General features: G+C 47.8%; 1 non-coding gene across 1 annotated transcript; it reads left to right on the forward strand.

Annotated features, from left to right (window-relative positions):
• Positions 1 to 22,613: 22,613 nt before the first annotated feature.
• On the forward strand, positions 22,614 to 22,730 carry LOC145508005 (U5 spliceosomal RNA). Its single transcript, XR_014055275.1, has one exon. It is a non-coding gene; the product is annotated as a U5 spliceosomal RNA (small nuclear RNA).
• Positions 22,731 to 25,002: the final 2,272 nt, after the last annotated feature.

Consider the following 25,002-nt stretch of genomic DNA (forward strand, 5'->3'; position numbering starts at 1 on the left):
ACTTGCTCCTTAGAAGGAAAGCTATGACCCTTGGACTGCAAGGAGATCCAACGAGTCCATCCTAAAGGAGATCAGTCCTGAGAGTTCATTGGAAGGACTGATATTGAAGCTGAAACTCCAATATTTTGGCCACCTGATATGAAGAACTGACTGATTGGAAAAGACCCTGATGCTGGGAAAGATTGAAGGTGGGAAGAGAAGGGGACGACAGAGGATGAGTTGGTTGGATGGCATCACCGACTCAATGGACATGAGTTTGGGTAAACTCCAGGAGTTGGTGATGGACAGGGAGGCCTGGAGTGCTGCAGTCCATGGGGTCACAAAGAGTCGGACACAACTGAGTGACTGAACTGAACTGATGACAAACCTAGAAAGTGAAAGTGAAGGTGTTAGTCCCTCAGTCCCTGTCCATGGGATTCTGCAGGCAAGAATACTGGAGTAGGTTGCCATTTCCTTCTGCAGGGGATCTTCCCATCCCAGAGATCGAACCTGGGTCTTCTACATTGCAGGGATATTCTTTAGAACAAACCTAGACAGCATATTAAAAAGTAGAGACATCACTTCACCCACAAAGGTTGCTATAGTCAAAGCTCTGATTTTTTCCAGTGATCATGTTCTAATGTGAGTGTTGGACCATAACAAGGCTGAGTACCAAAGAACTGATGCTTTTGAATTGTGGTGCTGAGATTTTTGAGAGTCCTTTGGACTGCAAGGAGATCAAACCAGTCAATCCTAAAGGAAATCCAACCTGAATACTCATTGGAAGGACTGATGTTGAAGCTAAAGCTCCAATACTTTGGCCACCTGAGGTGAAGAGCCGACTCACTGGAAAAGACCCTGATGCTGGGAAAGATTGAAGGCAAAATGAGAAGGGAGGGGCAGAGGATGAGATGGTTAGATAGCATCACTGACTCAACGGACATGAATGTGAGCAAACTCCAGAAGATAGCGGAAGACAGAGGAGCCTGGCATGTTGTGGTCCACAGGGTCGCAAAAAGCTGGACACGACTTAACAACTGAACAACAATGACAGGGATGTGTCTAAGGGTGGGGCTGGAGGGGTAGCTTAGGTGGTCTGCCCACCTCTTTGGTGGTTGTGTGCAGGGGGCATGCACAGCACCCTGCTGCTGCTCCCAACACCCTATTTTTGCCCCCAGCTCTTCAGAAGTGGCAGTTGGAATTTTTTTGTTCATTTTGTATCTTATTGTCCATAATTTGCCCCCAACTGCTTGTGCACACAGTTATTTTCCGTCTTACAGTTTGTTTGTATTTTGTTGCTTCAGGAGACGTTTGTCCAGGTGCAACCACTGCAGCAAAGGGTCCCAGGTCCCAGTCTGTCTCAAGCCCACCTGGAAAAGCCCTGAGCCCACATGAAAAGAGAGAAATGCCCTTAGCTTAGCCCCTGTTGCTAAGACAGCTCAGCTGCTGTCAGCCTTAAAAACAAACAAGAATGAAGTGGACTTTTAAAAATCATCCATTTTCAACCTGCTTGTTTAAACAGAGAAAGAACCGAGGCCCAGAGAGGTGAAGCTAGCGTCCAGGTCACACAGCCAGCTTCCTGCCTCTGTTCCCCCCTTACTTCCTGTGCTCAGACACACACCAGGAGTCTTGAGAAACCCATGAACTAATTAACATTGACTGAGCACATCCTGAGGCCCTGTGACTGTGGGAAGCATCTCACTTATGGGAGGAGAAAATGAGCAGAGCCCAGCTCTGCAGGGCAGGTCAGGGGTGGGAGAAGGAGTTCAGATTTTGTTCCTAGTGCATCTTCCCCACCTCTTCCTTCATTCACTTCCTCCCATCTCTCTCTAATGGGCCCCAATTATACCCCACCCCTTTTAAAATAATTCAACTTGTTTCAGTAAAGAGCCATCAGCTTTGAAATTGTACACTCATTTTTAAGTCTGTGAAAGCAAGAAAAGTGGGGAGCAAAGCAAGCCTCTCTGATCATCTCTTTCTTTTCCTCCTTCTCCTCCCCATCCTCTCCTCTACTGTCCCGGCAGCGTGCACCTCCCGCCCTGCATCAGGAAGCCAGGGTTCTGAGCAGAAGCTGTACTCCACCGCCGGCCAGGCTCCTGGCTGTCAGCACCCATGGCCAGCAGGATTGTTGCAAACTCTGTCACTCTAACGGCTGATAAAGACCCACAAACCGCTCGCCTGCAGCCTGGGCTCCTGGTCCTGATAAGTTGGGCCTGTCAACACCGTGTCCACACCTTCTCCTGGCTCAGCCTCCCCAGGCCCATCCCTGCTCTGGGCTTCCTGTTGCCTGTTTACAGCCAAGCCCTGGCCACCGTGCCTAGGCTAGGCCACAATCACCTTGAGATGACCCTAGGGAGCCAGGCTTGCAACAGCAGATTGGGAAGGACAATTTGCTCTGGATGTGGAGGGAGTCCAACTGTGATGGACACTTTCTGCCCCGAGTACTGTTCAGGCTCCTATTTGCAGACTGGGCCATGTGGGATTCTGACTGTCCGAGGCGGTTCAGCACCCTCCAAGCCCTTCCTAAGGCAGCCAGCTAGACCAGGGCTATGATCCTAACCCCAAGAAAACTTGGCCACAGCTTCCCTGGTGGCTCAGCTAGTAAAGAATCCGCCTGCAATGCAGGAGACCTGGGTTCAATCGCTGGGTTGGGAAGATGCCCTGGAGAAGGGAACAGCTACCCACTCCAGCATTCTGGCCTGGAGAATTCCACGGACTGTATAGTCCATGAGTTCGAAAAGAGTCGGACATGGCTGAGTGACTTTCACACACACACAAGACTGTACTGGTAGTCGTAACTATGGAAGGGGTGCTGTCTGCTTCTAGTGGGTAGAGACCAGGGGTGCTGCAAAGCACAGGACAGCCCTACGACAAAGAATTATCTGGCCCCAGGCTTCCCTGGTGGCTCAGTGGTGAAGAATCCACCCTGCGATGCAGGAGTCGGGTTTGATTCCTGATCCAGGAAGATCCCACATGCTGTGAAGCAACTAAGCCTATGTGCCACAACTATTGAGCCTGTGCTCTAGAACCTGGGAGCTGCAACTACTGAGCCCACGTGCCACAACTGCTGAAGCCCAGATGCCTAGAGCCTTTGTTCAGCAGCAAGAGAAGCCACTACAATGAGAAACCGTCGCATTGCAACTAGAGAGTAGGCCCTGCTCATTGCAACTAGAGAAAAGCCCAAGCAGCAAGAAACACCCAGCACAGCCAAAAACAAATAAATAAAAATTAAAAAAAAAAAAAAAGAATTACCTGGCCCCAAATGCCAACAGTGTTGAGACTGAGAAACCCTGAGCTGGACACCATAGGGGGCAAAGCCTGGAAATGGGGTCTGCAAATGCCTCACCCAGAGATGTAGAAGCCAAGCCCAGGCATTGCCTGGGAGCCGGGCAGAGCCCTACCTTCAGGTACCAAATGACTTGAGACAAGTTAGACTACGGCAGCATCTCCCGGAGACTGGCCTCACCAGGTCCTGCCCTTCCCTCAGCCATCAAATTCAAGTACATCCTGACCTTGCAGCCTCTTAGCTGAGCTCATCCTAGGAAGGACACAGGAAATAATAGCAACTGTTTTACTGTCCAACTATGATGTGGGCACTGGGCCAGACATTTTACTTCCTCTAATGTTTTTAGAAGGGGCTTCCCTGGTGGCTCAGATGGTAAAGAATCTGCCTGCAATGCGGGAGACCTGGGTTCGATCCCTGGGTTGGGAAGATCCCCTGAAGAAGGAAATGACTACCCACTCCAGTTTCTACACAGCAACTCCAGGCGGGAGGGGTTATTACCAACCCCTTATAACAGACAAGGAAACTGAGGCTCAGAGCTGTTACCTGATTTACCCGAGGTCACTGTTATGGCCATATTGAAGCCCCAAACTCTAGTACTTGAGAATTAACTTATTTGGAGGTAGGGTCTCTATGGATGCATGCTAGTCACTTCAGTCGTGTCTGACTCTTTGCGACCCCATGGACTGTAGCCTGCCAGACTCCTCCATCCATGGGATTCTCCAGGCAAGAATACTAGAGGGAGTTGTCATTTCCTCCTCCAGGGGATCTTCCTGACCCAAGAATCAGACCCGTGTGTCTTATGTCTCCTGCATTGGCAGGTGGGTTCTCTACCACTAGCGCCACCTGGGAAGCCCCAGAGTCTCTGTAGAGGTGATCAGATGTAAATAAGGTCTTTGGGGTGGGTCCTGACCCTATAAGAGTGCCCTCCTCATAGAAGGGGGAAATTTGGACACAGAGGTGTGCACACACTCAGACCTAAAGGCAGAGATCGGGGTGATGCACCTTCAAGCCGAGGAATGCCAAGATTGCCAGGAAACCACCAACGGCCAGGGGAGACATGTGATCTTGGGCTTCTGGCCTCCAAAACTGTGAGACAAGAAACTTCTGTTTCTTCAACCACCCAGTGTGTGGTGTTTTGTACAATAGCCCTCAGGGGACTAATACAGTCGCACAGCTGCTAGGGGCAGGCCCTTGGTGGAGCTCTGAACTGACCAACTGAAGGCAGCCTCTGACCACATTTCTATTATTCCTTCTGGGTCAGGTGCCCTAGCACCCAGTAGGTCCCTTGAAGAAAGACTTTGGCTGACAAAGGTCCATCTAGTCAAGGCTATGGTTTTTCCAGTAGTCATGTACGGGTGAGACGGTTGCACCATAAAGAAGGCTAAGTGTTGACGAATTCATGCTTTTGAACTGTGGTGCTGGAGGACTCTTGAGAGTCCCTTGGACTGCAAGGAGATCAAACCAGCCAATCCTAAAGGAAATCAATATTCCCTGAATATTCATGGGAAGGACTGATGCTGAAGCTGAAGCTCCAATACTTTGGCCACCTGATATGAAGAGCCTACTCATTGGAAAAGACCCTGATGCTGGGAAAGATTGAAGGCAAAATGAGAAGGGAAGGGCAGAGGATGAGATGGTTAGATAGCATCACTGACTCAATGGACATGAATTTGAACAAACTCCAGAAGATAGCAGAGGACAGAGAAGCCTGGAGTGCTACGGTGCATGGAGTTGCAAACAGTTGGACATGACTTAGCAACTGAACAACAAATTATGATTATTACTGTGGTATGACTCTGTCTTATGGTCCCAGGAAGACCGAGGGTTGGGGCTATTGACGATGATTAAATATCATCTCTGGACCCCCCTGCCCTGTTACCCAGCACCCCATTATGCTTCTCAGAGGTGGGAACAAGAAGACCTTGGAGATTCATGATTGGGGTGCTGGGGCCCGCCCAGCACACTTTCCTTCACACGGTTCCCTGAGGAAGTCACGTGATTGATCACACGCAGAGCATCAAGTGCTATCAGCAGCTCCACCACGTTCCAGGGATTCTTCAGCCCCGTGTGGGACCCAGGGGAGTGTGCAGTCTGATGAGAGCCTGGGCTGCCATCACACAGGCTCTGCGCCCCACCCACCTCCCGTGCAGAATAACCTACCCCCATGTGGGCACATCATTCTTGAATCCTACATCCCAGCAAGTGCCCTCAGCAGGCCCAGGGCTGCTTCCTCCAGAACCTGCTGCCAGATGGGGCATGTTTTCCTCCTAGTAGGAGGGCCGGGCAGCTCAGGATGGTCACCTCTAAGAGATCCTCCCGGGCCTCCTGCTTCTGGGAGACAGATCGGGTCCTCCTCCATCCCTGGGACTCAGTAAACATCTGTCAACACCCACCACGATCCTGCCATTGTTGTAAAGGAGCCCCTCATTTCAGGGAATTTGTAGTCAAAAAAAGAGAATGACCAATTCATTTCTTGTGGTATTTTACTTTGCTATGTTATCAAATGCAAAGGCCAGATCTCACAAATTTTCTGGCCAAAATCCAGAAATAAGTGATAGAAAGATAACCAAGGAGGGGCTTCCCTAGTGGTCCAGTGGTTAAGAATCTGCTTTGTCATGCAAGGGATGGAGGTTTGATCCCTGGTTGGGGAACTAAGATCCCATGCCACAAAGCAACTACACCTGCACGTGGAAACTACTGAGAACACACACTCACTCTGGAGCCCGGGTGCCACAACTAGAGAGTCGGTGTGCTGCAATAAATAAATAAACATTAAGAAAAAAAAGAAAAATAACCAAGAAGAAATCCCTACACCATAAAATAAAAACTAGAAACACAGGCTTCGGGGAGGGGCTGGATTGGGGGAGGGGTGGCACGTTACCAGCCTTTTGTTTTCTTTATTGTTTGAGAAAAAGTAACACGTGTTCACTGCAATAAATAAGAAGATCGAGATAACTAGTGGGAACCTACTGTATAGCACAAGGAGCCCAGCCTGGCACTCTGGGGTGACCTAGAGGGGTAGGATGGTGCGGGTGGGAGGGAGGGGACATATGTATGCCTGTGGCTGATTCATTTTGTTGTATGGCAGAAATAAACGTGAATGTGTGTTAGTCACTCAGCTGTGTCTGACTCTTTGTGACCCTATGAACTGCAGCCCACCAGACTCCTCTGACCATAGGATTCTCCAGGCAAGAATACTGGAATGGGTTGCTATGCCCTCCTCCAGAGGATCTTTCCGACACAGGGATTGAATCCGTGCCTCTTACATCTACCTGCTTTGGCTGGTGGGTTCTTTACCACTAGTGCCACCTGAGAAACCCAAATTATTAAGCTACTCAATTAGTAAATTAAATTACTGGGCTTTGCACCCAGTGGCACTAGTGGTAAAGAACCCACCTGCCAATGCAGGAAATGTAAGAGATGCAAGTTCAATCCTGGGTTGGGAAGATCCCCTGGAGGAGGGCATGGCAATCCACTCCAGTATTCTTGCCTGGAGAATCCCATGGACAGAAGAGCCTGGTGGGCTACAGTTCATAGAGTCACAGTCAGACATGACTGAAGTGACTTAGCACTTATAGACCTAATGGCATAATAATGTAACATAAAGTCCAAACCAGGACACTTTTGATCATGAAACTGGATGGAGTTAAACCAGATGGTGGACGCTGACTGGAGAGCCTGGACACCCACGTCGTAGAAGGAGTTATGAGAGGGGACCAGCTAAAGCCGAGTTGGACATAGATCAACAACCAAACACATCTTTCTGAGTGTTTCGTGTATTTCCAAGCAGGTGATGGGAGGCATTGGCAGGTGGGTTCCTTACCAGTACGCTCCCCACAACACACACCCCCAGGATGGAGCAGAAAGAATGCACTGGAGGCAAAGGGGCAGTCAAAAAAGGAAAAATGCAGCCAGGTGGTGCCGGGACTGGGCGGTTTTGCCCCCTTGCCTTCCCGCGCGTGCTCTGGGTGCAGACAGGAAGCAGTTGGAGCCAGCTCCAGAATTTTGCAGGCGGGGTGGGTGAGGGAGAGATGCCCGTGACCACCAGCCGTCGGGCGGTGCCGTTGGTCCCGCGGACTGACCTCACTGCCCAGGCCCGCAGAGCCCCTCCTGGGGTCACATTCCATGCTGGAGAGCCCCTCTCCAAGGCCTTGGATGGCGCCAATGTCTTTTTAGGAACCAAGGGTCTAATTTTAGTGTCCCGGCCTTCGACACCTTCCTGAAATAGCTCCCTGTTTTCCCTCCCGGCCCTGCCCCTTCCTTGGAGAAGGTGAACCCCCTGCGTCCCCGTGATCTGGGCTGGTGAGCGCGGGCCCACGGCCTTGTATGGGTCTCAGTAGAGGGACTCGTGTCTCTGTGGTCAGTCCCTGGTGACCCGACCCAGAGGGTTCTCCTGGAGAGGGCAGCTCAGCGCCCGCCAGGCCAGGAGTCCCGCAGAGCTCACTCCTGCCCTCTCCCTCTCCATTGGCCATGCTCAGGTATGTCACAGACCCATGTGGCCCAAGTTCAGGTCCCCAACCCCCTGGAAATCAAGCCTGCTGAACCCCAGCCTCTGCCTGTGGGAACGATGGGTCAGCAGACACCTTGACCCAGGGGAGCTTCTGTTTTTAATTCTGTATGTTCTGTGCCATCCTTGTATCAATAACACTTATTAGTAGTATTTTCTGAGTACCTACTATGGTGTCAAGTGCTTCTCATGCATGATGTCATTTAATCCTCTCAACCACCCTGTGAGGTGGGTACTGTTACTGTCCCCAAGGTATGGAGCCATCAAGTTGTGAGGGGGGAGGACCTGAGATTGGAACTCAGGAGATCTGACCTCCAGCCCCCTGCTTCATTGTTCACATGGCATCTCCACCCAAACACCTCCTTGGACCCTCACAACAGCCCTCTCTCCCCTGCCTTTGTCCCAGGCCCTTCCCTGGAGTACTCCATTCAGATTCTTCTAGGCTTCCTAAGTAAGCCAGAGAAGTCGTCTTGCCTGCGTGAAGTCACACAGCACACTAGTGGTGGATGAAGATTTAACCCCCAAATTCTGAGAATAACAAGGCATTTCCAGAAGGAGGCTGCAGCTCCACTAAGAGCTACAGATATGTGTCGGCCGCATCCGGACAAACAATGTGGTCCCAGTAACTGCTGGGTGTGTGCATCTGGGCTGGGATGTTTTCACCAGTAGCCCACCCCCTAACAGGCCCATGTGCTCATCTGCAGAAAAGCTTCCTAAAGGGGCCACCAGCAGGCTGAGTGATGGGTGGCCAGGAAGCATGATTCAGCAGGCATCCGGGGACACACCCCTGGGGACCCATCGTCCTGCTAGGAAGTGGACACATCAAAGGAGAAAAGCCTGAGTGGCCTTCCCAGGCCTCCTCTTGCTGCACTCAGAGCCCAAACCCCACACCCACGGTTGTCTGCAAGTGGCAGCAGCTCCCTCCTGGGGCCCTGAGGCCCGGCTCCCTCCACAGGCTCAGCAGTGACCAGGGTGGGGTGGAGGGAAGCAGCAGTGCAGTGAGTCAGGCAGGACAAGCTGCTCCCACCCAGGAGAGCACGTCAGGGCCTTGGGAAGTGGGAAGCACCTTCAAACCCCACACCACCCGGCTTTGTCCAAGCAGCCTTTGACTGTCAGAATAGGAGATGCAATTATTGTCTGCGTGGATAAAGAGTCACCCTTCTGAAACCAACAACTTTCTTTACATGCTGTCACCTCCAGAGTCAGGGCTTAGGGCCTGGCAGGTAGACATACATGCAGGAGGCAACAGGAAGAAGGGGGCCGTTGCTCACGTGCCAGACTTTGAAATGGCCAGAGGGGCTTACAAACACTTGTAAGTGGGTGATGTAAGGAGCATACGTAGCAAACCAGGTGACAAACAGGACCTGACCTTTGAGCTAGGTGCTGAGGATGTAACAGGGCATGTGGAGGGCTGTGGGGACGCAGAGTGCCTTGTCTGAAGGAGCTGCTCAGTGCGCCTGAGTGCCGTCTTGGGGGTGGATACCTCTATCATCCTGATGCAAAGAGCCAACTCATTGGAAAAGACCCTGATGCTGGGAAAGATTGAGGACAAGAGGAGAAGAGGGTGAAAGAGGATGAGATGGTTGGATGGCATCACCGATTCAATGGACATGAACTTGGGCAAACCCTGGGAGATGGTAAGGGACAGGAAACCCTGGCACGTGGCAGTCCATGGGGTCACGAAGAGTCGGACATGATTTGGCAACTGAGCAACAACAATAACAACCTCTATTGTCAGGTGCAGAAGTAAATTCAAAGTCTTCTGAAAAATGTGATTTTTAAAATCTTGGCCAACACAATACCAGTAAATTGTTTCATAGTTATTATATTATTAATAAATAGTATAATATGATAAAGTATTATTATATTTTATTTATTTTTAATTGGAGGATAATTGCTTTACAATGTTGTGTTAGTATATGTATACATATTCCCCTCCCTCCTGAGTCTCCCTTCCACCCCTCTAGGTTGTCACAGAGCACCAAGCTGAGCTCCCTGTGTTATACAGCAGTTTCCCACTAGCTATGTATTCTACACATGGTAGTGTATAAATTATTATTACATTTATTTTACTATATTATGAGTATCTATTTGTAATGATCCCCTGAAAGTGTTAGTCACTCAGTCATGTCCCACTCTTTTCGACCCCATGGACTGTAGCCCGTCAGGCTCCTCTGTCCATAGGACTTTCCAGGCAAGAATACTGGCATGGGTTGCCATGCCCTTCTCCTGGGGAGCTTCCCAACCCAGGGATCAAACCTGGGGTCTCCCGCACTGCAGGCAGATTCTTTACCATCTGAGCCACCAGGAAAGCCCATTAGTAATGATAAGAAATTATTATTGTCATTACCATTATTACCACTGAGAGTTTCTAACAAAAGGTGTCTGCAGCCCTGGAGAGGGCTGGGGAGACGGCCTTTGCTGTGAAATTATGCTTTTCTTGTTTACAAAGTACATTGTCTGGTGTAATTGTCACCCCAAGCCTGGGAGCAGCCTGGAAACATCTGTTGCGCCCATCTGACAGATTAGGGAAACCAACGCCCAAGAGACTGTAGCACTTTACAAGGGTCACACAGCAGTGGCAAAGCGGACACTTCGACTCGGGTCTCTCTGATTCCCAGAGGGTGAAATCTGTGTAGTAAGGGAAGGTAGGGGGGCTGCCCGGACGAATGGGGGCCACTGCCTGCACTTTCGCAGCAGCAGAGCTGACTCCACTCAGTTACCTGAACTCCCTGCTCCCTGCTCTCAGCACCCCAAGAAAAGCTAAGGGTAGAGATAATGTGGCAGAGGTGCTGATGCGGCATGTGACACAAAGATTTTTGCAGCTCCAAAGCCAGCCCCCACCCTCCCGTCTGGCTGGAGGAATGCAGATGAGAAGGTCAGGTGATGGCCAGGGCGTCCATGATGGGCAGATTCCAGTGTCAATCCCAGGGGTTCCGGGCTGAGATCTGCCTCACTTCTGAGGCCACCTCCCCACTTGTGCATTTCCTGTGTTTGACCAGCCCTGGCTCCTCGCCCTCCAAAGGGTCCTTACATCACTGGGGTTCGCCTGCCTCTTGTGGTCCCACAGCTCTGAGGTCCCAGATGTCTCCCACTGGACTCATCTGTTCTCTACAGCAGGACCAGAAAACTTGCTGGGAATCCTGCCTTCGAGACCAGATGGCATTACTGATGTCCTAAATGAGACCCCAGAGAAGCTACTTGGAATCCCACCAACTCAACCCATCGATGCGGGAGACTCCAGCCTCAGAACACCCAGGACATAGATATTCTTCTGAAACACCTGTCTAGCAGTCTCCCTGGCTCTCTGCCCATCCTCCCTAGCATAATCACTCACTGCTGTTCCCCGGGCGGGCAAAGGTCTGTCCCAAGTGGTTGAGGGTCAGTTTGTCTCGGGTCCTGTCACTATGCTACTCTCCTCCCCAGGGACTCTGACTGGCCCCAGACATTCTGCTGCCTCTGCTCAGAAGCAAGCTCCAAGCCCCATGGTTTACCAGTCGGGCCAAATGCAGCCTTTTCAAGGGAGTGAAACTGAACCCCCACCTCTAGGACTGTTGTTTTTTCAGAAATCCCTCATCTTTTATATGTTTTAACTTCATATATTACCACTATGATGTTTGCCTTAAAACATCAAGGGTTTTTTTTCTAGAAAGCAATGATTTTTTAAGTAGAGTTTTTCCCTCCAACTTGCTGTGAGAGCAGCAAGAGTTATTGAATGGGACTTTCCTGGTGGTTCAGGGGTTAAGACTCTGTTTCCACCACAGGAGTCACAGATTCAACCCCTGGTCTGGGAACTAAGATCCTGCATGCTGCATGGCCAAAAACAAAGGTATGGAAGAATTATTGGAAAATCAGGGTGATGCACCCAGGTCTCCTGAAGTGGGGACAGATATGAGTGTGGCTGGTAGTGGGCTTGAGGAAACAGTTTCTGGGACTTTCCTTGCTTGGCCCCTCAGTTCCATCTTACCAGGAGCTCAATTCTATCCTTGCTCAGAGAACGGCATAGCATAGTAAGAAATACAGGCCCCATGCTGGGCTCTGGCTGCTCATAGGGCCGCTGACACGAGGCCTGGGGATGGAGAGAGAACCAGCTGACCACTTATTAGGATTTGGTGCTTTTGCATCCTGACCCATTTAATCCTGCTGCTAACCTGAGCATTTGGCATTATTACCCCCATTCTGGGCTTCCCAGGTGGTGCTAGTGGTTAAGAACCTACCTGCCAATGCAGGAGATGTAAGAGATGTGGGTTCAGTCTCTGGGTTGGGAAGATGCCCGGGAGGAGGGCAAGGCAACCCACTCCAGTATTCTTACCTGGAGAATCCCATGGTCACAGGAGTCTGGCTGGCTATGGTCCACAGGGTCGCAAATAGTCGGACACGACTGAAGCGACTTAGCATGCACACATCCCCATTTTAATGGTGAGAAAACTGAGGCTCAGAAAGATGAAACAAGTTGCCCACAGTCACACAGCCCATAAAATCAGAGCTGGGATTTGAACTGAGGTTTATGTAACTACAAGGTCTCTGCCCTTTCAAGGCACCAGGCATGAGTCTCAGGGGAGACAGAGTGAGATTGGTTCTGACTACAATGCAGCTGATCCCAGACCAGAAGAGAGATGGGGCCTCCTGAACTATCTAGGAACTCCCACCAAAGTACTAAAATCTATCTCGTTTTATATTTATTTTATTTTGTTAATTTATTTGGCTGTGTTGCGGCACATGGGATCCTTTAATCGTGGCATGTGGGAACTTGTTTCCTGACCAAGGATCAAACCTGGGCCTCCTGCCCTGGGGGCATGGAGCCTTAGCCACCGGACCACCAGGGAAGTCCCGAGAATCTCTTGTGAGTTTCCCTAGTCGGCCGGTCTTGGGCAGAGCCACTGCTCTATGTTCCCAACATCTGGCAGGTCTGCTACTTCCCAAGTTCAGTTCAGTTCAGTTCAGTCGCTAAGTCGTGTGCGACTCTTTGCTACTTCCCGAAGTGAGGACCAAATGAGCAGTGACACCCAGGTGAACAGAGAGCCTTCAGCGCCACCTGCTGGAGACACAGTAGCAGCATCTCTAGTGGACCCTGCAGCCCCAGAACACGCCGTCCCTCGCCACTGGTGAAACGGGTTGGGGAGGTATGATGGACAGCAGGGAAAAGGGCCAGACTGCTTTTCAGGAGATTAGTCCTATACTTTATCCTATAAACGGGTGTGGGTTTCTCCTGCCAGAAACTTAGAAAGCTGCACCTGGCGCTCAAAATACACCTGACCTTGGAAATACAGACAGATGAATGGAGGCGTGTCAGCTGCTGAGGCCCAGGCTAGGAGGAAGGCTAGATAATTGCTGTATCATGGAAACAAGGCAATTTTCTGCACAATTCCCTGGCTGTTTAAGACCAAAGAGATGATTGGAGAGGCCAGCTGGAGACTCATGTCAACTCTATTTCTGATCAGCCTGAAATTTTCACAACAGTCATGACTATTAATGAGCCTCTGGCCGCTGCCACTATACACCTCCCCTGTTTTTCCTCTCCCAGCCTGAGTGTCTACAGCATCCACTGAGCAGGGGGCTGGGGTGATTGGCCCCAGGAACTCGGGAGAAGCAAGCAGCTCAGCCCCAGGGAGGGAAGGGAAGAGATCCAGGCTGTTCCCCACAGCTAACATCTCTCAAGTGTGTCCTTTGTGTCAAATCATGCGCCTATACACTATACACATTGACCGTGTGTACACACAATGAGCCGCTGGGTCTCACTGACCGTGGCTGTGACCAATGAAGAAGGGAGGTTCATACCCAGAGCTATCAGTGTCCACGCTAGTCTCTGTCTAGATGGAGGTCCCCATGACCCCGTCCTGCTGACCACTCTCTGCTGTTCAAGCCACAAAGGAGGAAGCATGATGGAGTGGTCAGGAGGCAGCCTCTGGAGCCAGACTGCCAGTCCTGGTCCTCACCGACCAGCAGTGTGATCTTGACTTGACTTCTCTGAGCCCCACATTCTCTGCCTGTGATATAGAGGTTGTAACAGCACCTACCCAGGTCTCCTTAGTCCCTAGCTGGCACAGCCAGTGTCAATTCTGACTGGTGACACTGCCATATAGTTGTTACATTATTTTTTATTAATTATTATTTATTTATTGACTGCATTGGGTCTTCACTGCTGCACAGGCTTTCTCTAGTTGTGGTGAGCGGGGGCTCCTCTCGAGTTGTGGTGTGAGGACTTCTCATTGCGGGTGGCTTCTCTTGTTGAAGAGCAAGGGATTTAGGCGTGCGGACTTCTGTAGTTATATTACAGCTCCCAGGCTCCAGAGCACAGGCTTAGCAGCTGTGGCTCATGGGCTTAGTTGCTCCGTGGCCTGTGGGATCTTTCTGGGCTAGGGATCGAACCTGTGTCTTCTGCATTGGCAGGCGGATTCTTTACCACTGAGGCACCAGGGAAGCTCTTCATCTCACAGTGTTTGATGTGTTAGTTTTATTAGCATTGAGACTGCTAAATAGTTCCTAATTTCCCTTTTGATTTCTTCTTTGGACCATGGGTTATTTAGAAGGATATTGTTTAACTATCAATATTTAGGGCTTTTCTAGATAACTTACTGGTTTTGAGTTTGAATTTAATTCTCTTGGGGTCAGATAACATATTCTCTAAGATTCTAGCGTTCTTCCTTTAGTTCTGTTGGTTTTTGCTTCATTGCACTTTGAAAGTCTATTATTAAATAATCATTAGGATTGTTATGCCTTCCCAATAAATTGACACTTTTATCATTATGAAATATCCCACTTATCTCTGATAACATTCCATGCCCTAAAATATACATTGCTTCATACTACTACAATCATACAAACTTTATAATACTTACTAATGCATAATTTTCCATCCTTTTAGTTTCAACTATTTGTGTCCTTATATTTAAAATGTATTACTTACAGCAGCAACAAGCTGAGTCTTATTGTTTTCATCCTATTGGATAACCTCTGGCCTTTCCTTGGAAGATTTCATTCATTTAAATTTAATGTGATCACTGATATGGTTGAGTTTAAGTCTAGCATCTTATTATTTGTTTTCTATTTATTCTACTTCTTCTTTTCTTGACTTCTTTTAGGCTAATTGAATAATTTTATATTCCATTTTATTTCTTTTACTAGTTTTTTTAGCTATACCTTTTTATATTGCTCTAGTAAATATATTATGCATTATTGATTTTCCAGAGTGTACCTAGAACTAACATTTTAGTACTTCAGGTAAAAGGTAAATACTTTAAAACAGTATAATTCCATTTAATCTCTTCCTTTGTGCTCTCAGTTTTATATATTTCACTTCTAAATATGTTACAGACTCCCAAGAACAAAATCACTAGTTTTGTTTTAAACAACTGCCTTTTAAACAAATTAAGGTAATGAAAGATAGTTTAATGTTTGGTCCCATGTTTACCTTTTCTGGGGTATTTTTCCATGAACACCAGTTTCCAAGTCATTCCTTTCAGTCTAAAGTACTTCCTTTAGCACATCTTGTCATGCAGTTCTGCTAGAGACAGATTTTTCTCAACTCTTTTCTTGTGTGTCTGAAATAGTCTTTATTTTTCACCCCCATAGGTGAAGGATATCTTAGCTGAATATAGAGTTTTGCAATCACAATTTTTCTTCTTTCAACACTTTAAAGTGCCTTCTAGGCTCTGTTTGTTTTTTTTTTCTGGTAAGTCCCCAGTTGTCTCCAAAATGACTGTTTATCATTAGCTAGTTCAAATCAAGATATAAAAAGGACCCTCATATTGCATTTTGTCATTATGGGGGTTCTTTTGTCCCTTTTAACCTGAACAGCTTTTTTTCCCCAACACTGTGTGTGTGTGTGTGTGTGTGATTTTTGAAGGACTGGATCAGTTGTCCTAAGGAATGTCCGCATCATGAATTTGTCTGAATTTTCCCCTCATGGTAGGTATTTCTACCTCCAAATTTAATTTGTTCCTGTATCCTCTAAGCTTCCTGTAGACTGGACCTCAGATCTGTTAAGATTCTGGACCTGATTAGATTTAAGTTTGTCATTTTTATATTTTATCTTGTCTGACATTAAATATATTGAACAAACTCTCTCCATCTACCTCATAAGGTTGGCAGGGGGGTTAAAGGATCATAAAGCATTTCTCAGCACCTAGCTTAGAGCATGTGCACATAAATGCTAGCTAACGTCATTATTATCATTCAGTCAGTTATGCCACTGCATATGCTGCTGGCAGCCCACTGATTAAATGCTGACTACAGATGTATCTCGTCTTACTTTTAAGTTTTGAATTAATTCTCAATTTTTTTAAGTGCTGGAAATTTTAAATCAAATTCTAAATTTATAGCTTCTCTGGGAAAATGAGATATAGCAACAGTAGGTCCCTCTTTCCGGAGAAGGCAATGGCACCCCACTCCAGTACTCTTGCCTGGAAAATCCCATGGACGGAGGAGCCTGGTAGGCTACAGTCCATGGGGTCGCTAAGAGTCGGACACGACTGAGCGACTTCACTTTCACTTTTCCCTTTCATGCACTGGAGAAGGAAACGGCAACCGACTCCAGTATTCTTGCCTGGAGAATCCTGGGGACAGCGGAGCCTGGTGGGCTGTCGTCTATGGGGTCGCACAGAGTCGGAAACGACTGAAGTGACTTAGCAGCTTAGCAGGTCCCTCTTTCTTCATAGCCTTGATCAGCTGGACCTAAACTCTGGGTGCGACTCTCAGAGGGGGCCCACTTACTCCAGGTGACATTCATTGCCTCTAAGTCTATGAGGACTTGTAGTTCCTGGTCCAGGCTCATCCTGTGTCTTGTCTGAAGAGCTGGGACCATTTCTGAGGTCCTTCTCCTGTTGTTTCAGTACTCTAATCTTCAGGAAGGCTGTGACTGCCACTGCTGAGAGAAGTTCCATTTCAATTCAGCAAATGCTCATTGAGTCCTTTAACCAATCAATTAAAATAATTAAAAGCCGTTCTCAGCAACCACATTGTCAATATTCCAGGGCTTTCCAAAGGTTACTATCAAGGGCCAAGTGAAATAATCCTTGAAAAAAAAATTTGATTATATCAGTAAAGTATTCCATCTCATGCTAAAAAATGGACAAAACTACCAGTTGACCAAAGGTGGAAAAATAGGAAGGACTTGCTATGATTCTTAGAATTTATTCTTTTGTATAAAATAAGACCAAGATAGAAGTGGCATCAGCATCAGGATGGAGTGAGATGCACTCTTTGTCTCTCCCCTTCAATGTACAACCAGTAAAACATTCACAGCTCAACAGAGATGTCTTTGCCCAACTCACCTGAGATTTCCACACATTTGTACATCTAACAGGGGTGGACTATAACATGCAGAGGAGGTGGAACTAGGGGAATGGTAGAGGTGGCACCTGCCATCCCAGACTCCTGGTTGTGACAGCTGAATCTGCAGCCCCAGAGAACCCAGTAGCAGCAGGGGAGGTGGTGTACACAACTCCAGCCTCCTGGCCCTATATAGCAACTCCCATGGCATCCCTCCAGCTGTAGAGGCATCCATGACTCTGGTCCCCTGCCCCCACCCCTAGTGGTGAAGCCTAAACCCAACTATATGACAAGGGATGTGTGTGTGTTAGTCACTCAGTTGTGTCTGACTCTTTGTGACCCCAAGGACTGCAGCTGGCCAGGCTCCTTTGTCCGTGGAATTCTCCAGGCAAGAATGCTGCAGTGGGTGCCATTTCCTTCTCCAGAGGATCTTCCCGACCCAGGGATCGAACCCAAGTCTCGTCCATTACAGGCAGATCTTGTATTGCAGGCAGATTTTGAGCCACCAGGGAAGCCCTAGACATATGCATGACAAGGTATATGCACCCACAGCCTGGGCTCCCCCCATCCTTCCCCTTTCAACTGCAGTGGAGCCTGACTCAATGCCCACCACCCCGTGTCCCAGACAGTGATGCCAGTGACACCACCAGCAGCAAAGCACCAATAGCCCCTAGAGGCACGAGCAGTGACAATGATGGCGCTGGATACAGAGGCAGTGGAGGGTGGAAAGTGCCGACTCTCAAATATAACCTGAGGGAGTGAAGTGAGTGAAAGTCGGTCAGTCGTGTCCGACTCTGCGACCCCATGGACTATACAGTCCATGGAATCCTCCAGGCCAGAATACTGGAGTGGGCGGCCTTTCCCTTCTCTAGGGGATCTTCCCAACCCAGGGATCGAACCCAGGTCTCCCGCATTGCGGGCAGATTCTTTACCAGCTGAGCCACCAGGTAAGCCCGAGCGAGAGCAGCTAACAAAACTCAAAAAAAAACCAAACAACAAAAAACTTGTGCTATAGCGCCACCTACTGTAAAACGAAAGAAAGAAAGAAAGGGAAGTCGCTCAGTCGTGTCCGACTCTTTGCGACCCGGTGGACTGCAGCCTACCAGGCTCCTCCGGTCATGGGATTCTCCAGGCAAGAAAACTGGAGTGGGTTGCCACTTCCTTCTCCAGTAAAACAAAAGAAAGGCCTCTAATTTCTAATCTGTTCAATTGTTAGAACGATATTTAAGAAAAAGCTTTATGGGAGTTCCTCGGCAGTCCAGTGGGTAAGACTCTGTGCTTCCACTGCAGATGAGAAGTTCAATCCCTGATTGGGGAACCAAAATCCCACAGGTTGTGTGGTGCAGCCAAAAAAAAAGAAGAAGAAGAGAGAGAGAGATTGAAATGCTGTAAAAGAACCAAACAGAAATATTGGAGTTGAAGAGCTCAATAAAAGATAAAGAATGCATTAGAAAGCATCGGAGATGAAGAAAGCATTGGGAAGCACTGGAAACAGAGCAGACCATATGGAAGAGAGAATTAATGAGCTCAAACATGGAAATCTAGAAGCGACACAAGTAGAAGAAAAAGCAGACCCACCATAAAGGGGATGTTGAATAACATCCTCTGAACTGAAGAGGAACTTTGAGACTGAAAAACAGAGCAGGCAACTCCATAAAGTGCAATTATGACGTTTATTGTAGGCAACTGACACCGAGGCAGGAGATTATCTGGAGGCATTTGCAGCTACACTTTGCACCAACAAAAGGTGTACAGGGGGATTAAAAGAGGCCAAAGCTGAAAATAGAACCACATCTAAAATAAATAAAAATAAACATCTAAAAATAGAAACACATCTGCACAGGGAGGAACCAGGGATGATTCCTCCCTCCCCACCCCATTAACCATCTGCATCAGTAAAAGGCATTCTTCCAGTTTCCTATCAGATAAAGACAAGGATTAAAGTTGGTGAGGAGCTTATCTGTCTTAGATGCATTCCTGGTGAGTAAGCCAAAGATCAGTATTATAGAAATGGGACTGTGGTTCTATTAATAAGGTGGAGCTAACAAAATGGAGTGAGAGTGGTTCAGCTACACAGATAGCCACCAGCCATCCGGGGTGAAGGGGCCGAGAAGGCCAGCTATCAGTAGCATGCTGGCCTTCAGGCTGACAGTAAGAAAGCAAGGCTGCCCCTAGACCAGGGCCGGGGGAGGGAAGGGTTGGCTTTCACCCTCCAGGAAGCCTGAAGTTGCTCAGAAACTGCCAAAGTATAGTCAAAGTGGGTGATACTGTGGTACCTGGGTTCCTCCCCACCTTGGAAGCAGCTGCCAGGCCTAGAGTAGGAACATCAGGGTCACTACAGCAGCCAAGCCAGAGCTGTGAGGGATTCCTTCCGGGTCTTCCAGGAGCTTAAGCAGCTCAAGAATGATGCCTGAGAAAGGCTAGTTGGGCTCAGGAGCTGTCAGGAGCCAAGGGAACATTGGCAGTGGAGGGACGGGGCAGGGGGACAGTCCCTGCTGCCATAACCATGTGTTGCTCACAGACTAAGTCTGATTTTCCCCCACCCCAAACATGGTGGGCACACACCCTCCCAACTCCACTTGATAGAGGCCCTCTATCCTTTGGGCATCAACCTGCTCAGAACCAGGGCTCAGCATCACCCAGGAGGTCCCAGCAGCAGAGGATCTGTTCTGCTTGGAGGAAGCAGATCAGCAAGGCTCAGAGAACAGGCCTGCAGGACAGAGTCCCCAGTGGCCTGGCCCATGGCTGCCATTGGCCCAGGCTATTCTTCAAGTCCTCAGTTTCAAGATGACAGACCCCACCAAGGTCACTGGAGAAACTACACAGATGGTCAGATTCCACATCTGACTGGCTCCAGGGATGAATAGGAGGCACCTGGGGATGGAAAGCACCACTGAGATGCCCAGGGATGGGCTGCTGGATAGTTCATTGAGGCCAGGGAGCCAGGAGTGGAAGAATGAGAAGCTAATGATTTTATAGTATTTTCCAGGGAGGGCACAGATGTATGGAAAATTCAGGAGCCCACATGAGAGTCAGCAAAGGTCATGGATCCAGGACTATATCCAAGGTGATGGCCCTGACCAAGTGACATTTCCTCATCTGCAAATCCCTAATGATGGTAGCATTTATCCCGTTAAGCTGTGAGAAGAAAGGAAAGGATATGCGCCATGGGAGCGGCTCAATAAATGGGAATCTGTAGATTACGATTGAGAGAGGGTAGTGTCGTGGTTAGGGGATGGACTCTGGGAGGCTCCTAGATTCACATCCAGCTCTGCTACTTAACACCTTTCACCACTGTGTTCCTGTTTTCTCATTTGTAAAGTGAGGATGGTATTAATAGTACCAAACTCATAGGGTTAGTTTAAGGATTAAGAGAGTTAAAAGAACTCAGGATGATTAACACTCACATGGTCATCCGAGTGTCAATTCATTCTCTCTTGATCTGAGGGTGGGAATTTACCAGCAGCAAATTTCTTTTTTCTTTCTCTAATATTTACTTATTTTACTGAGTCGTGTCTTAGTCGTGGCACTCAGGATCGTTGCAACATGCGGGCTTCTCTCTAGTTGTGGCATGTGGGCTCAGTAGTTGCCCCGAGACATGTGAGATCTTAGTTCCACTGACCAGGGATCAAACCCATGTCTCCCATGTCTCCCGTATTGGAAGGCAGATTCTTAACCACTGGACCACTAGGGAAGTCTCCCAGCAGCAAATTTCTAATACTAGACCCTCCCTCTCTTAAGCTATCTTCTGAGAAATGAAGAGGAATTCTCTTATCTCTGACTAAACCAAATATAAATAGGAAACTAAACTACTACAGGGTCACATCATGCACTCCCAAGCCAAGGCAAAACGGTTTAAATTCCTTGAGGTTTTTGTTCTGCCCGCTCTGTCGGTGTGGGTGATGGAAAGTGAACTGGGTTAGTAGGTGGGAGCTGGGGTGGGGGCAGGGAGTGGGGAAGCAGTGAGGTGGGAGGAAGCCGCCTTCCCCTGGATGCCCAGGGTCAAAGTCAGACTGAGAGAAGCACAGGTGGGGCTGCAGAAGAAGCGGCCCCCTCTCCCCTCCCCCATAGCAGCAGCACAAGTTTCAGGGAACTCTGCAGATTTCCCACCCTTAACAGGGCTTTTTTTCCTGATTACTAAAATAACTTGGACTTCCCTGGTTGTCCAGTGGTAAAGAATCCACCTGCCAATGCAGGGGACACAGTTCCATCCCTGGTCTGGGAAGATTTCATCTGCCGCGGGGGCAACTAAGCCCTTGAGTTACCACTACCGAGCCTGCGCTCTGTGCTGTACTGTGCTTAGTCACGTCTGACTCTTTGCAACCCCATGGACTGTAGTCAGCCAGACTCTTCTGTCCATGGAGAGTCTCCAGGCAAGAATACTGGAGTGGGTAGTCATGCCCTCCTCCAGGGGATCTTCCCACCCCAAGGATCGAACTCAGGTCTCCCGCATTGCAGGCGGATTCTTTACCGTCTGAGCCACCAGGGAGGACCAAACTCTAGAGCCCTAGAGTTGCAACTACTGAACCCCCACGTGCTGCAAGTACTGAAGCCCCTGAGCCTAGAGCTTGTGCTCCACAACAAGAGAAGACACCACAGTGAGAAGCGGGAGCGCTACAATGAAGAGCAGCCCCTACTCGCTGCAACTAGGGGAAAGCCAGTGAGCAGCAATGACGATCCAGCGCAGCCAAAAATAAAATTAATTGAAAAACAACTCTTACTTATTGCTCGGAATAAATTGTTTATTATGAACATTTTTATGTTTATTCTCAAGCCTTTCTTATACACACACATCTTTTTGTGTGTGTATACTTAACTGAAGTATACTTTTGTATCTTTCTTTTTAACCGAATAAATGGTAAATATATTCATACGTTATATATTCTTTGGAGAAAAACATTTTAATGGTTTCAGAATGGTCCATTTTATTGAGCTACCACAATTTAGTTAACTGCCTATTGCTAGCTGTTCGTGTGATTTCAAGTTTTACTTTCATTGTTAAAAAGTACACTTTTTCCCCCAGGTATGATTTTCTATATTTGATCATTTGGGTCCATTTGAAAAATACTTTTGCTTGGCAAAAAATGATAAACAGAAAGAAAATATTCTATGGACAGAGGAGCCTGGCGGGGTACAATCCACGGGGTCGTAGAGTGGAACACGACTGAGCACGCATGCCCCACCCGCCTCTTCGCACCTAAAACAGTCTTTTTGTAGCTGAATCAGGCTCCGGTCTCTAACCTTCTAAGTCTCGCCTCCGCTCTGCCCTCTGGTGGTAGTCTCTGTCTCGCACAAGACGAATGAACTATTTAAGGAGTTTCCGGAAACAGGGGCATGACGACTGAGAGTCATATTTGCATACCCACAATGCACTGCACCTAGGACAATTTTTCAATCTAAAAATGGCTATATTCTTCTTTTTCCTTTGAACTATTTTCTCTGAAAAGTGAGAATACTTTCATAGAATTGTCTGAGAAAAGACACATATGAATTGCTCTGTCAGTTAAATAGTCACTATTACTGTGTTAGTAGTAACAGTTACCTGAGCAATGCATGCCGAGAAGCAGGAGCATACTCTGGTTTCTCTTCAGATCGTATAAATCTTTCGCCTTTTACTAAAGATTTCCGTGGAGAGGAACAATTCTGAGTTTTTACCCAATTTTTTGAGGCCTTGCTTTCAGCAAGGCTAATTATGGTGTCAAAAAACAGATTTAATCTATAGAAAGTTGGTTTTGATAGTGGATTAACCAATACTTAAATGAGTAGATAGTATTTGGGGTTTACTTTGTTGTTCATGGAAAACGAAATGAGAAAATTAGGTAGAAAGCTAGGTTAAATCGGTGATAGTGTTTTCTTGTGCGTCATAATAAACGTGTGCTTTTAAAAAAAAACATGCGAAGTTCAAGTATAACTGATTGATTTTTTTTTCTGGCATATTTGTGAATTTTTTTTTGTTTAAATGAGGTATTAAAACGGCGAAACAAAAACCACTTCTAGTTTTGAACTTATTTAAGTTTAGGTGTCAAGAAAGAATACTGATGGTGCTTATAATAAATCGGAGAAAACGACAGGAAGTAAATTTTCTAACTATTTCATTAGACGGAACTGAGCTTCCTGTTCACAGTTTAGTTGCAAGGTAGGTTGGGAAATGTAGTCTTTCCTCTAGGCAGCCATGAGCTTTGCGCGATTCGCGTTGGCGGTAATGAACACGCCTGCCGATGCAGAAGATTTACGAAACACGTGTTGGATCCCTGGGTCAGGAAGATTCTATGAAGAAGGGCTTGGCAACCCACTGTAGTAGTCTTGCGTGAACAATCCCATGAACAAAACAACCTGGTGGGCTACAGTCTATTAGGGTCCAAAGAGTCCTACACGACCCAATGGGCTTAGCACGCGCACAGGAACGCGCACAGGAGAGAGGGAATGTTGTTCAGTCGCTGAATGGTGTCTGACTCTGTGACCTACCCCCGCCATGGACTGCAGGATGTCAGGCTTCCTTGTCCTTCACTATCTCCCAGGAATTTGCTCGGATTCATGTCCATTGAGTTGGTGGTACTGTTGAACCATCTCGTCCTCCTGCCCTCAATCTTTCCCAGCATCAAGGTGTTTTCCAATGAGGCAGCTCTTTTCATCAGGTGGCCAAATTATTGGAGCTTCAGCAACAGTCCTTCCAATGAATATTCAGGGACGATTTTCTCTAGAATTGACTAGTTCGATGCCACTGCAATCCAAGGGACTCTGAAGAGTCTTCACCACCACAGTTTGAAAGCATCAATTCTTCGGGCATCAGCCTTCTCTATGGTTCAACTCTCACATCCGTACATGACTACTGGAAAAACCATAGCTTTGACTATACAGACTTTTTTGCAAAGTGATGTCTCTGCTTTTTAACACACTGTCTAGGTTTGTCCTAGCTTTCCTTCCAAGGAGCAAGCGTCTTTTATTTTGTGGCTGCAGTGATTTTTGGAAACCAAGAAAAGAAAATCTGTCACTGCTTCTGCTTTCCCTCCTTTTATTTGCCATAAAGTGATGAAACAGGATGCCATGACCTTAGTTTTTTTAAATGTCGAGTTTTAAGCCAGTTGTTTCACTTTCCTCTTTTAATCTCATCAAGAGGCTCTTTAGTTCCTTTACTTTCTGCCATTAAGGTGGTATCATCTTAGACAGTGAATACTGGAGAAGAAAACCAGCTGTGTCTGCCCCAGTAAAGGAGGGAGAGAATCCATCCCTAAGTTCACTCCTTGGGCTCCATTTCTTTGTTTTCCAGGCTCCTCCCTGTGGCCATGTGCAGGGAGCCTCTCTGAGGCTGGAACAGGGTTATGGGGACTACCCCTTCCCAGGGCCTTTTGATGCTCTTTTGTACAGAACCAGGATACCAGGCTCAGAGAGCCTAAAGCAACTGCCCATAGTCTAGCCCTGCTCCACTGGGGAGAGTACCTTACTTTCCTCTCCCTTAGACAAACTGCTCCTCTCACAACCAAATCTGTTCAAGCAGAACTAAATGCTGGTGGCCAGTGATTTCTTGGGCTTCGAAGGCTGGGTGCTACCTAACCCAGTAAGTGGGATTTTAACTTGCTTGTTCAACTTTGGCAAAACAACAACAACAACAAACCCTGTTTTAATGAGCACTCCTAGCACCCAGATTACATTCTCCAAATACCATTCTCAATTGAAAGCTGTCTCCTTGGAGAAATGGCCGTCTGGTGCTTGGGAACCTCTTCAATATGCTATGTTTCCTGGCTCATGGCTGGAGTCAGCCATGCCCAAACAGATCTAGACAATCAGCTGCTAAGATCAGAGAAAGAGAGAGTACTAGATACTCTATGCCCCCCAGGTGAAAGAGCGTTCTGCTCCCTTTAAGTAGTCTTGCCAGGAAAAATTGAAGTTGAATCTGATCAAGACTAGATCTGACTACCAATTAACAGAAGAGCAGAGCACAGTGGAGCTTTTCTGCCGCACT

Source organism: Giraffa tippelskirchi, chromosome 5 (assembly GCF_054371585.1).
Source record: "Giraffa tippelskirchi isolate mGirTip1 chromosome 5, T2T-mGirTip1v1.2.pri, whole genome shotgun sequence".
Taxonomy (NCBI): Eukaryota; Metazoa; Chordata; class Mammalia; order Artiodactyla; family Giraffidae; genus Giraffa; species Giraffa tippelskirchi.